The following is a 13134-nucleotide window of genomic DNA, read 5'->3' on the forward strand; positions in this document are numbered from 1 at the left end:
TTCGTCAATGTTCATTGACTCTTGACTCAAAGTCACAGTTGTAGGAGAATAATTATTTTTCTTGTTTGATTAGGATTTTTCTTTGTTTCCTTTATCTAACATATAGGTAGAATTAGCCCCTCACACACGAACGAACACGAACGCGCACACACACAAATGCCGCAAGGCAATATCGGACACCATTTGAAGTTTACTTTCATTTCGCTGATGGGAACTAAAACGTCAAGCGTTCTCACCCAAATGCCCATGCCGACTGTTAAGCGTAGTGTCACTGTGCGAAGCATTGTGTGGAAGTGAGGAAATAATACTGACTTTGTTTAATGACACACCAACTAAGCATAAGGCTACCGTGGAATACAACGGTGGTGAACAGCTATTTGCCCTCACGGCGAGCGTTATCAACTGATTTCAGGAATGAAAACATCTTTTAAGTTGACGAATGCTGTTTTAGAAAGTATGAATATTATGACTGGTAATTGACGTGAAATGTCTTCTTTTTTCAACCAATCAACATTTTTTTCGACAAGCGAATCCATACAGTTTGGGGTAAAATACTTTCATATTGAGTTATTGAGACAAAAGACCCCATGATTACATATTACATTCATAAGCATGCTAATTGATCAACTACTTGCATAGTATCGGGCAGATCGATGATGGTTACAGTAATTGCGAGGATATAAGTAACTTCGCCATCTTACAAGTTCCCCCACACATGCCTGCATACATCACACCGTTTTGATAGCGGGGATCTATACAGGAAATATACTGTTGCATAATCATGTATCCATCAACAGGTTCAGAACAGGAATCGACGCTCTGATAAAACAAAATATGTTCACATAACATTACAAAAGTCAGCCAGCTGCGAGAATAAGTAATGCACTTAGAAGAAAATGAACAAATACACATCGTTAGTGTGTTCACTGATGGGCGTGAACTAGTTGGATCACACAAAGTGGACAGCTGGAGCACCCAGCCAGGCATGACGACACACATACAGTCCGTGAAATGTTTTTATTACACAAAAAACTTCATATTTCTCTCCTTGATGAAAAACACCCCAACAAACATGGTGGTGATAACTGAGCTGGCAGGTATTGCTTTTTTGTGTTCGTTTTCATAGGGTATATATATTCAACAGCCATACGGCTAAAATATGTTCATAATTGTAATACATCATAATAAGCTGTGATATTCATGCATTGTTCCAGACTGCCGTGTATATGTGGTAAAAGAATGGACGCGTATTGCATGGCTGCGTTTGCTCCACGAGGCAATAGCCAACCAGGTAACGAAGATCAACAAAAGGGTTGGAGCTGATTCCCGTTACTCCAAATGAAGCAGTGGTATGCCTCGTGCAGCAAACGCAGCCATGCAGTACGTGTTCATTCTTTTACCACATATACTGCAGTCTAGCTGGAACAATGCGCATGCTTCGTCGCGGTGAATACTGGAAGTTCATATGGAAGAGTGCGTGGTGAATCTCGCAGCTTATTATGATGTATTACAATTATGAACATATTTTAGCCGTATGGCTGTTGAATACATATACCCTATGAAAACGAACACAATAAAGCAATACCTGCCAGCTCAATTATCACCATCATGTTTGTTGTTGGGTTTTTTATCAAGGAGAGAAATATGAAGTTTTTTGTGTAATAAAAACATTTCACGGACTGTATGTGTGTCGTCATGCCTGGCTGGGTGCTCCAGCTGTCCACTTTGTGTGATCCAACTAGTTCACGCCCATCAGTGAACACACTAACGATGTGTATTGTCCAAATTTCAGACTTTTTCAAGCCCGCGCGAACCTTGGAAAACGCATTCCGAATCATTTACCAATGACATCCAATTCCCTTTCCACGCGTCCCTCATATACATATATGATCTATGATCTCATGTAGACACAATCTCTATTTATGATCTCATGTAGACACCCCCTCTATCTATGATCTCATGTAGACACAATCTCTATCTATGACCTCATGTAGATACCCCCTCTATCTATGATCTCATGTAGACACCCCCTCTATCTATGATCTCATGTAGACACCCCCTCTATCTATTGTCTCATGTAGACACCCCACCCCTCTATCTATAATCTCATGTAGCCCCCCACCCCTCTATCTATAATCTCATGTAGACACCCCCTCTATCTATGATCTCAGGTAGACACCCCTCTATCTATGATCTCATGTAGACACTCCCTCTATCTATAATCTCATCTAGACACCCCCTCTATCTATGATCTCATGTAGACACCCCCTCTATCTATGACCTCATGTAGACACCCCTCTATCTATGATCTCATGTAGACACCCCCTCTATCTATAAGCTCATGTAGACACCCCTTCTATCTATGACCTCATGTAGACACCCCCTCTATCTATGATCTCATGTAGACACCCCCTCTATCTATGATCTCATGTAGACACCCCCTCTATCTATAATCTCATGTAGACACCCCCTCTATATATGATCTGATCTCTCTTGATTTAGAGATCCCCTCTGTGATCTGAACTCCCTTGATGTAGACACCCCTTCTATCTATGATCTCATGTAGACACCCACTCTATCTATGATCTCATGTAGACACCCACTCTATATATGACTTCATGTAGACACAATCTCTATCTATGACCTCATCTAGACACCCCCTCTATCTATAAGCTCATGTAGACACCGCCTCTATCTATGATCTCATGTAGACACCCCCTCTATCTATGACCTCATGTAGACACCCCGTCTATCTATGACCTCATGTAGACACCCCCTCTATCTATGATCTCATGTAGACACCCCTCTATCTATGATCTCATGTAGACACTCCCTCTATCTATAATCTCATGTAGACACCCCTCTATATATGATCTCATGCAGACACCCCCTCTATCTATGATCTCATGTAGACGCCCTCTCTATCTGTAATCTCATGTAGACACCGCCTCTATCTATAATCTCATGTAGACACCCCCTCCTAATATGATCTGATCTCTCTTGATTTAGAGATCCCCTCTGTGATCTGAACTCCCTTGATGTAGACACCCATTCTATCTATGATCTCATGTAGACACCCACTCTTTCTATGATCTCATGTAGACGCCCCCCTCTATCTATGATCTCATGTAGACACAATCTCTATGTATGACCTCATGTAGACACCCCCTCTATCTATAAGCTCATGTAGACACCCCCTCTATCTATGATCTCATGTAGACACCCCCTCTATCTATGATCTCATGTAGACACCTCCTCTATCTATGACCTAATGCAGACACCCCTATATCTATGGTCTCATGTAGACACCCCCTCTATCTTTGATCTCATGTAGACACCCCCTCTATCTATGATCTCATGTAGACACCCCCTCTATCTATGATCTCATGTAGACACCTCCTCTATCTATGACCTAATGCAGACACCCCAATATCTATGGTCTCATGTAGACACCCCCTCTATCTTTGATCTCATGTAGACCCCCCAACCCTCTATCTATAATCTCATGTAGGCCCCCACCCCTCTCTTTCTATAATCTCATGAAGACCCCCACCCCTCTATCTATAATCTCATGTAGACACCCCCTCTATCTTTGATCTCATGTAGACCCCCACCCTCTATCTATAATCTTATGTAGACCCCCCCCCCTCTATCTATAATCTCATGTAGACACCCCTCTATCTATGATCTCATCTCCCTTGATGGAGACATCGACCTCATGTAGACACCGCCTCTATCTATGACCTCATGTAGACACCGCCTCTATCTATGACCTCATGTAGACACCCCCTCTATCTATGATCTCATGTAGACACCCCCTCTATCTATGATCTCATGTAGACACTCCCTCTATCTATAATCTCATCTAGACACCCCCTCTATCTATGATATCATGTAGACACCCCCTCTATCTATGATCTCATGTAGACGCCCTCTCTATCTATAATCTCATGTAGACTTCCCCCCAAACCCCCTCTATCTATAATCTCATGTAGACACCCCCTCTATCTATGATCTCATCTCCCTTGATGGAGACATCACCTCTATCTATGACCTCATGTAGACACCGCCTCTATCTATTACCTCATGTAGACACCCCCTCTATCTATCATCTCATGTAGGCACCCCCTCTATCTATGATCTCATGTAGACACCCCTCTATCTATGATCTCATGTAGACACCCCCTCTATCTATGACCTCATGTAGACACAATCTCTATCTATGACCTCATGTAGACACAATCTCTATGACCTCATGTAGACACCCCCTCTATCTATGACCTCATGTAGACACCCCCTCTATCTATGATCTCATGTAGACACCCCCTCTATCTATAAGCTCATGTAGACACCCCTTCTATCTATGACCTCATGTAGACACCCCCTCTATCTATGATCTCATGTAGACACCCCCTCTATCTATGATCTCATGTAGACACCCCCTCTATCTATAATCTCATGTAGACACCCCCTCTATATATGATCTGATCTCTCTTGATTTAGAGATCCCCTCTGTGATCTGAACTCCCTTGATGTAGACACCCATTCTATCTATGATCTCATGTAGACACCCACACTATCTATGATCTCATGTAGACCCCCCTCTATCTATGATCTCATGTAGACACCCCTCTATCTATGATCTCATGTAGACACTCCCTCTATCTATAATCTCATCTAGACTCCCCCTCTATATATGATCTCATGCAGACACCCCCTCTATCTATGATCTCATATAGACGCCCTCTCTATCTGTAATCTCATGTAGACACCGCCTCTATCTACGATCTCATGTAGACACCCCTCTATCTATGATCTCATCTCCCTTGATGGAGACATCCCCTTTATCTACGACCTCATGTAGACATCGCCTCTATCTATGACCTCATGTAGACACCGCCTCTATCTATGACCTCATGTAGACACCCCCTCTATCTATGATCTCATGTAGACACCCCCTCTATGATCTCATGTAGACACCGCCTCTATTTATGATATCATGTAGACACCCCTCTATCTATGATCTCATGTAGACACCCCCTCTATCTATGATCTCATATAGACACCGACTTTATAATCTCAGGCAGACACCCCTCTATCTATAATCTCATGTAGACACCCCCTCTATCTATGATCTCATGAAGACACCCCCTCTATCTATGATTTCATGTAGACACCCCCTCTATCTATGACCTCATGTACACACAATCTCTATCTATGACCTCATGTAGACACAATCTCTATCTATGACCTCATGTAGGCACCCCCTCTATCTATGATCTCATGTAGACACTCCCTCTATCTATGATCTCATGTAGACACCCCCTCTATCTATGAGCTCATGTAGACACCCCTCTATCTATGACCTCATGTAGACACCCCCTCTATCTATGATCTCATGTAGACACCCCCTCTATCTATGATCTCATGTAGACACCCCCTCTATCTATGATCTCATGTAGACCCCTCTATCTATGATCCCTCATGTAGACACCCCCTCTATCTATGATCTCATGTAGACACCCCTATCTATGATCTCATGTAGACACCCTCTATCTATGATCTCATGTAGACACCCCCTCTATCTATGATCTCATGTAGACACCCTCTATCTATCTCTGATCTCTGATGTAGACATCCCTCTATCTAGGATCTCATGTAGACACCCCTCTATCTATGATCTCATGTAGACACCCACTCTATCTATGATCTCATGTAGACATCTCTATCTATGATCTCATGTAGACACCCTCTATCTATGATCTCATCTCCTTGATGGAGACCTTCTATCTATGACCTCATGTAGACATCTATGATCTATGACTCTCATGTAGACACCCCCCTCTATCTATGACACTCCCTCTGTCTATCATGTAGACACCCTCTATCTATGATCTCATGTAGACACTCCCTCTATCTATGTAGACCCCCTCATGTAGACACCCCTCTATCTATGATCTCATGTAGACACTATCCCCTCTATCTATAGATCTCATGTAGACACTGCCTCTATCTATGATCTCATGTAGACACCCCCTCTATCTATGATTCTCATGTAGAGATCCCCTCTCTATCTATGACCTCATGTAGACACCCTCTATCTATGATCTCATGTAGACACCCCACTCTATCTATGATCTCATGTAGACACCCCTCTATCTATGATCTCATGTAGACACCCTATCTATCTATGATCTCATGTAGACACCCCCTCTATCTATGATATGGTCTCTATCTATGATCTGATGGAGACCTCCTCTATCTATGACCTCATGTAGACACCGCCTCTATCTATGATCTCATGTAGACACCCCTCTATCTATGATCTCATGTAGACCCCTCTATCTATGATCTCATGTAGACACCCCTCTATCTATGATCTCATGTAGACACCCCTCTATCTATGATCTCATGTAGACACCCCTCTATCTATGATCTCATGTAGACACCCTCTATCTATGATCTCATGTAGACACCCTCCTCTATCTATGATCTCATGTAGACACCCCCTCTATCTATGATCTCATGTAGACACTCCCTCTATCTATGATCTCATCTCTATCTCATGATGGACTGCCCCCACACCCTCTATCCTCTATGACCTCTACCCTCTCATGATCTCATGTAGACACCGCCTCTCCTAGACACTGCCTCTATCTATGACCTCATGTAGACACAAGCCTCTATCTATGACCTCATGTAGACACCCCTCTATCTATGATCTCATGTAGACCCCCTCTATCTATGATCTCATGTAGACACCCCTCTATCTATGATCTCATGTAGACACCCCTCTATCTATGATCTCATGTAGACACTCCTCTATCTATGACCTCATGTAGACACCCCTCTATCTATGATCTCATGTAGACACCCCCTCTATCTATGACCTCATGTAGACACCCTCTATCTATATCTATAGACACCCTCTATCTATGATCTCATCTCCTTGATGGAGACATCCCTCTATGACCTCATGTAGACACTGCCTCTATCTATGATCTCATGTAGACACTCCATAGACACCCCTCTATCTATGACCTCATGTAGACACCCTCTATCTATGATCTCATCTTGACCATTCCCCTTGATGGAGACATCATGCAGATCCTCTATCTATGTAGACACCTCATGTAGATCTCACTGGAGACACCCCTCTATCTATGACCTCATGTAGACATCCCCTCTATCTATGATCTCATGTAGACACCCCCTCTATCTATGATCTCATGTAGACACCCCCTCTATCTATGATCTCATGTAGACACCCCCTCTATTTATGATCTGATCTCTCTTGATTTAGAGATCCCATCTGTGATCTCAACTCCCTTGATGTAGACACCCATTCTATCTATGATCTCATGTAGACACCAACTCTATCTATGATCTCATGTAGACACCCACTCTATCTATGATCTCATGTAGACACCCTCTCTATCTATGATATCTTGTAGACACCCCTCTATCTAGGATCTCATGTAGACCCCTCTATCTATGATCTCATGTAGACACCCCTCTATCTATGATCTCATGTAGACACCCCATCTATCTATGACCTCATGTAGACACCCTCTATCTATGATATGATCTCATCTCCTTGATGGAGACATCCCTCTATGACCTCATGTAGACACCGCCTCTATCTATGACCTCATGTAGACACCGCCTCTATCTATGACCTCATGTAGACACCGCCTCTATCTATGACCTCATGTAGACATCGCCTCTATCTATGACCTCATGTAGACACCCCCTCTATCTATGATATCATGTAGACACCCCTCTATCTATGATCTCATGTAGACACCCCCTCTATCTATGATCTCATGTAGACACCCCATCTATCTATGACCTCATGTAGACACCCCTCTATCTATGGTCTCATCTCCCTTGATGGAGACATCCCTCTATCTATGACCTCATGTAGACACACCTCTATCTATGACCTCATGTAGACACCCCTCTATCTATGACCTCATGTAGACACCCCTCTATCTATGATCTCATGTAGACACCCCTCTATCTATGATATCTTGTAGACACCCTCTATCTAGGATCTCATGTAGACGCTCCCTCTATCTATGATCTCATGTAGACACCCCCTCTATCTATGATCTCATGTAGACACCCCATCTATCTATGACCTCATGTAGACACCCCCTCTATCTATGATCTCATCTCTCTTGATGGAGACATCCCCTCTATGACCTCATGTAGACACCGCCTCTATCTATGACCTCATGCAGACACCGCCTCTATCTATGACCTCATGTAGACACCGCCTCTATCTATGATCTCATGTAGACACCCTCTCTATCTATGATCTCATGTAGACACCCCCTCTATGATATCATGTAGACACCCCTTCTATCTATGACCTCATGTAGACACCCCCTCTATCTATGATCTCATGTAGACACCCCCTCTATCTATGATCTCATGTAGACACCCCCTCTATCTATAATCTCATTTAGACAACCCCTCTATATATGATCTGATCTCTCTTGATTTAGAGATCCCCTCTGTGATCTGAACTCCGTTGATGTAGACACCCATTCTATCTATGATATCATGTAGACACCCACTCTATCTATGATCTCATGTAGACACCCCATCTATCTATGACCTCATGTAGACACCCCTCTATCTATGATCTCATCTCCTTGATGGAGACATCCCTCTATCTATGACCTCATGTAGACACTACCCAGGCATACCGCCTCTATCTATGACCTCATGTAGACACTGCCTCTATCTATGACCTCATGTAGACACCCCTCTATCTATGATCTCATGTAGACACCCCCTCTATCTATGATATCATGTAGACACCCCTCTATCTATGATCTCATGTAGACACTCCCTCTATCTATGATCTCATGTAGACACCCCCTCTATCTATGATCTCATGTAGACACTTTCCCTCCACTCTATCTATGATCTCATGTAGACACCTCCCTCTATCTATGATCTCATGTAGACACCCACTCTATCTATGATCTCATGTAGACACCCTCTATCTATGATCTCATGTAGACACCCTCTATCTATGATATCATGTAGACACCCCTCGATCTATGATCTCATGTAGACTCCCCTCTATCTATGATCTCATGTAGACACCCCCTCTATCTATGATCTCATGTAGACAACCCTCTATCTATAATCTCATGTAGACACCCCCTCTATATATGATCTGATCTCTCTTGATTTAGTGATCCCCTCTGTGATCTGAACTCCCTTGATGTAGACACCGATTCTATCTATGATCTCATGTAGACACCCACTCTATCTATGATCTCATGTAGACATCCACTCTATCTATGATCTCATGTAGACACCCCCTCTATCTATGACCTCATGTAGACACAGTCTCTATGTATGACCTCATGTAGACACCCCCTCTATCTATAAGCTCATCGAGACACCCCCTCTATCTATGATCTCATGTAGACACCCCCTCTATCTATGATCTCATGGAGACACCCCTCTATCTATGACCTAATGCAGTCACCCCTATATCTATGATCTCATGTAGAGACCCCCTCTATCTTTGATCTCATGTAGACAACCCTCTATCTATAACCTCATGAAGACACCCCTCTATCTATGATCTCATCTCCTTGATGGAGACATGGACCTCATGTAGACACCGCCTCTATCTATGTCCTCATGTAATAACTAGCCTCTATCTATGATCTCATGTAGACACCCCTCTATTTATGATCTCATGTAGACACCCTCTAACTATGATCTCATGTAGACACTCCCTCTACCTATAATCTCATCTAGACACCCCTCTATCTATGATCTCATGTAGACACCCCTCTATCTATAATCTCATGTAGACACCCTCTATCTATGATCTCATCTCCCCTGATGGAGACATCCCTCTATCTATGACCTCATGTAGACACCGCCTCTATCTATGACCTCATGTAAAACCGCCTCTATCTATGACCTCATGTAGACACTCCCTCTATCTATAATCTCATGTAGACACCCTCTATCTATGATCTCATGAAGACACCCCTCTATCTATGATCTAATGTAGACCACCCCTCTATCTTTGATCTCATGTAGACCCCCACCCTCTATCTATAATCTCATGTAGACACCCCTCTATCTATGATCTCATCTCCCTTGATGGAGACATCGACCTCATGTAGACACCGCCTCTATCTATGACCTCATGTAGACACCGCCTGTATCTATGACCTCATGTAGACACCCCCTCTATCTATGATCTCATGTAGATACCCCCTCTATCTATGATCTCATGTAGACACCCCTCTATCTATGATCTCATGTAGACACCCCCTCTATCTATAATCTCATGTAGACACCCCCTCTATCTATGATCTCATGTAGACATCCCCTCTATCTATGATCTCATGTAGACACCCCCTCTATCTATGATCTCATGCAGACACCCTCTATCTATGACCTCATGTAGACACCGCCTCTATCTATGACCTCATGTAGACACCGCCTCTATCTATGACCTCATGTAGACACCCCCTCTATCTATGACCTCATGTAGACACCACCTCTATCTGTGATCTCATCTACCTTGATGTAGACACCGCCTCTATCTATGATCTCTAGTATAAACAACCTTGACGAGCTATCAAGTGCTTGGTTTCATTCAAGAGAGACAACACCGTTAATCCTTTTCATTAGTTTGTGAAGAGTTATCCCCCTTTGTTTACTTGCTAGCAGACTGACATTTTCAGTGATCCTCAGTATGGATGATTTAGAGAAGAGGAAGTTGATTTTAGAGTATTATAACAAGGACATCAGATCAGCTAAAGTGATTTCAAGTAGAACAGGCATCCTTTGTCCACTGTTTATCGTGTTTTGAAAAAATTGCAAATGGATATGGCATTGAGCACCAGGGAGGCGCAGGTAGGCCCAGAAAAGTGACAGGAGGCGGCTTGGTATTCTTGTTTCTAAAAACAAACGAAGGAGTTTAGAAAACTTAAGGCTGGATATGATTGATAGAGGAACTGTGTCTGTCTGTAAGGAGACAATTAGAACTGAGCCGCATGCAATGGGTTGGCAGAAAAGTCGAGGAATTCCATCACCGATCATGAAACCTGAACAAAAGGAGCGAAGGTTGAACTGGTGCTTACAGCATAGACATTTTAACTGGGACAATGTGATTTTCTCAGATGAAAGTTCTGTGTGGCTGTTTCCTAATACACTGAAATTCTGGACCAAACAAACTGAAAAACCTTTGTGTCAGCGCCCAAAGTACAGTCCGAAATTTAACGTGTGGGGTTGGCATATCTGTGTTAGGGGCAACGCCCCTCTGTGTATTTGAAGGGAATATGAACAGTGAGCGGTACACAGATATTCTCGAGGGACATTTACTTCCATCTGCACACGTGTTTATGAACAATTTTCGATTTTCCAGCAGGACAACGACCCAAAAGATGGTTCAAAGCATTCACAGGCCTGGTTTCGGACCCAAAATATGACATTATTAGATTGGCCAAGCTATAGCCCTGATCTAAATCCAATAGAAAATGTTTGGGGACTTATGAAGGAAAGTGTCAATAAGAAAAATCTGACAAATATTGCTAAAATGAAAGAAGAGGTGGTCCGATATTGGGACAGCATGGACCACGACTTTCTAACTTCTTTGATCAGTAGTATGCCCCGCCGCATTGAAGCCTGCGTTGCTGCCCATGGTGACTTGACAAATACTAACTGTTCACCTGTCTTTGAATCTGGAGTTATGTTCTTCTAATATTCACATTTAATACGTGAGTAATGAGTGAAAAAATATAAAATTTACAATCTTTAAATTCTCTATAATTTCTGGTTGTGCTGTATGTAAGCAATGACACGCAGCATTGTTACATGGTCTGCAGTGTGTAGGCAATGACAGGCAGCATTCTGCAGTGTGTAGGCAATGACACGCAGCATTGTTACATGGTCTACAGTATGTAGGCAATGACAGGCAGCATTGTTACATGGTCTGTAGTGTGTAGGCAATGACACGCAGCATTGTTACATGGTCTGTAGTGTGTAGGCAGTGACACGCAGCATTGTTACATGGTCTGTAGTGTGAAGGCAATGGCAGGCAGCATTCTGCAGTGTGTAGGCAATGACACGCAGCATTTTTACATGGTCTACAGTATGTAGGCAATGACACGCAGCATTGTTACATGGTCTGTAGTGTGTAGGCGGTGACACGCAGCATTGTTACATGGTCTGTAGTGTGTAGGAAATGACAGGCAGCATTCTGCAGGGTGTAGGCAATGACACGCAGCATAGTTACATGGTCTACAGTATGTAGGCAATGACAGGCAGCATTGTTACATGGTCTACAGTATGTAGGCAATGACACGCAGCATTGTTACATGGTCTGTATTGTGTAGGTAATCACACGCAGCAGTGGTAAATATGGTCTGTAGTATGTAGGCAATGAGACGCAGCATTGTTACATGGTCTGTAGTGTGTAGGCAATGAAACGCAGCATTGTCACATGGTCTACAGTATGTAGGCAATGACATGCAGCAGTGGTAAATATGGTCTGTAGTATGTAGGCAATGACACGCAGCATTGTTACATGGTCTACAGTATGTAGGCAGTGACACGCAGCATTGTGACATGGCCTGTAGTGTGTAGGCAATGACACGCAGCATTGTTACATGGTCTACAGTATGTAGGCAATGACAGGCAGCATTGTTACATGGTCTGTAGTGTGTAGGCAATGACACGCAGCATTGTTACATGGTCTGTAGTGTGTAGGCAGTGACACGCAGCTTTGTTACATGGTCTGTAGTGTGAAGGCAATGACAGGCAGCATTCTGCAGTGTGTAGGCAATGATACGCAGCATTTTTACATGGTCTACAGTATGTAGGCAATGACAGGCAGCATTGTTACATGGTCTACAGTATGTAGGCAATGACACGCAGCATTGTTACATGGTCTGTAGTGTATAGGCGGCGACACGCAGCATTGTTACATGGTCTGTAGTGTGTAGGCAATGACACGCAGCATTCTGCAGTGTGTAGGCAATGACACGCAGCATAGTTACATGGTCTACAGTATGTAGGCAATGACACGCAGCATTGTTACATGGTCTGTATTGTGTAGGTAATCACACGCAGCAGTGGTAA

At 43.2% G+C, this 13134-nt stretch overlaps 1 protein-coding gene across 2 annotated transcripts in view; it reads right to left on the minus strand.

The window, feature by feature from the left end:
• LOC124253653 (retinoic acid receptor RXR-like) overlaps nucleotides 1-13134 on the minus strand; it is a 70423-nt gene that overhangs the window by 33548 nt on the left and 23741 nt on the right. The window lies entirely within an intron of this gene.

Source organism: Haliotis rubra, unplaced genomic scaffold (genome assembly GCF_003918875.1).
Source record: "Haliotis rubra isolate DU_JTF1 unplaced genomic scaffold, ASM391887v1 Scf548, whole genome shotgun sequence".
Classification (NCBI taxonomy): domain Eukaryota; kingdom Metazoa; phylum Mollusca; class Gastropoda; order Lepetellida; family Haliotidae; genus Haliotis; species Haliotis rubra.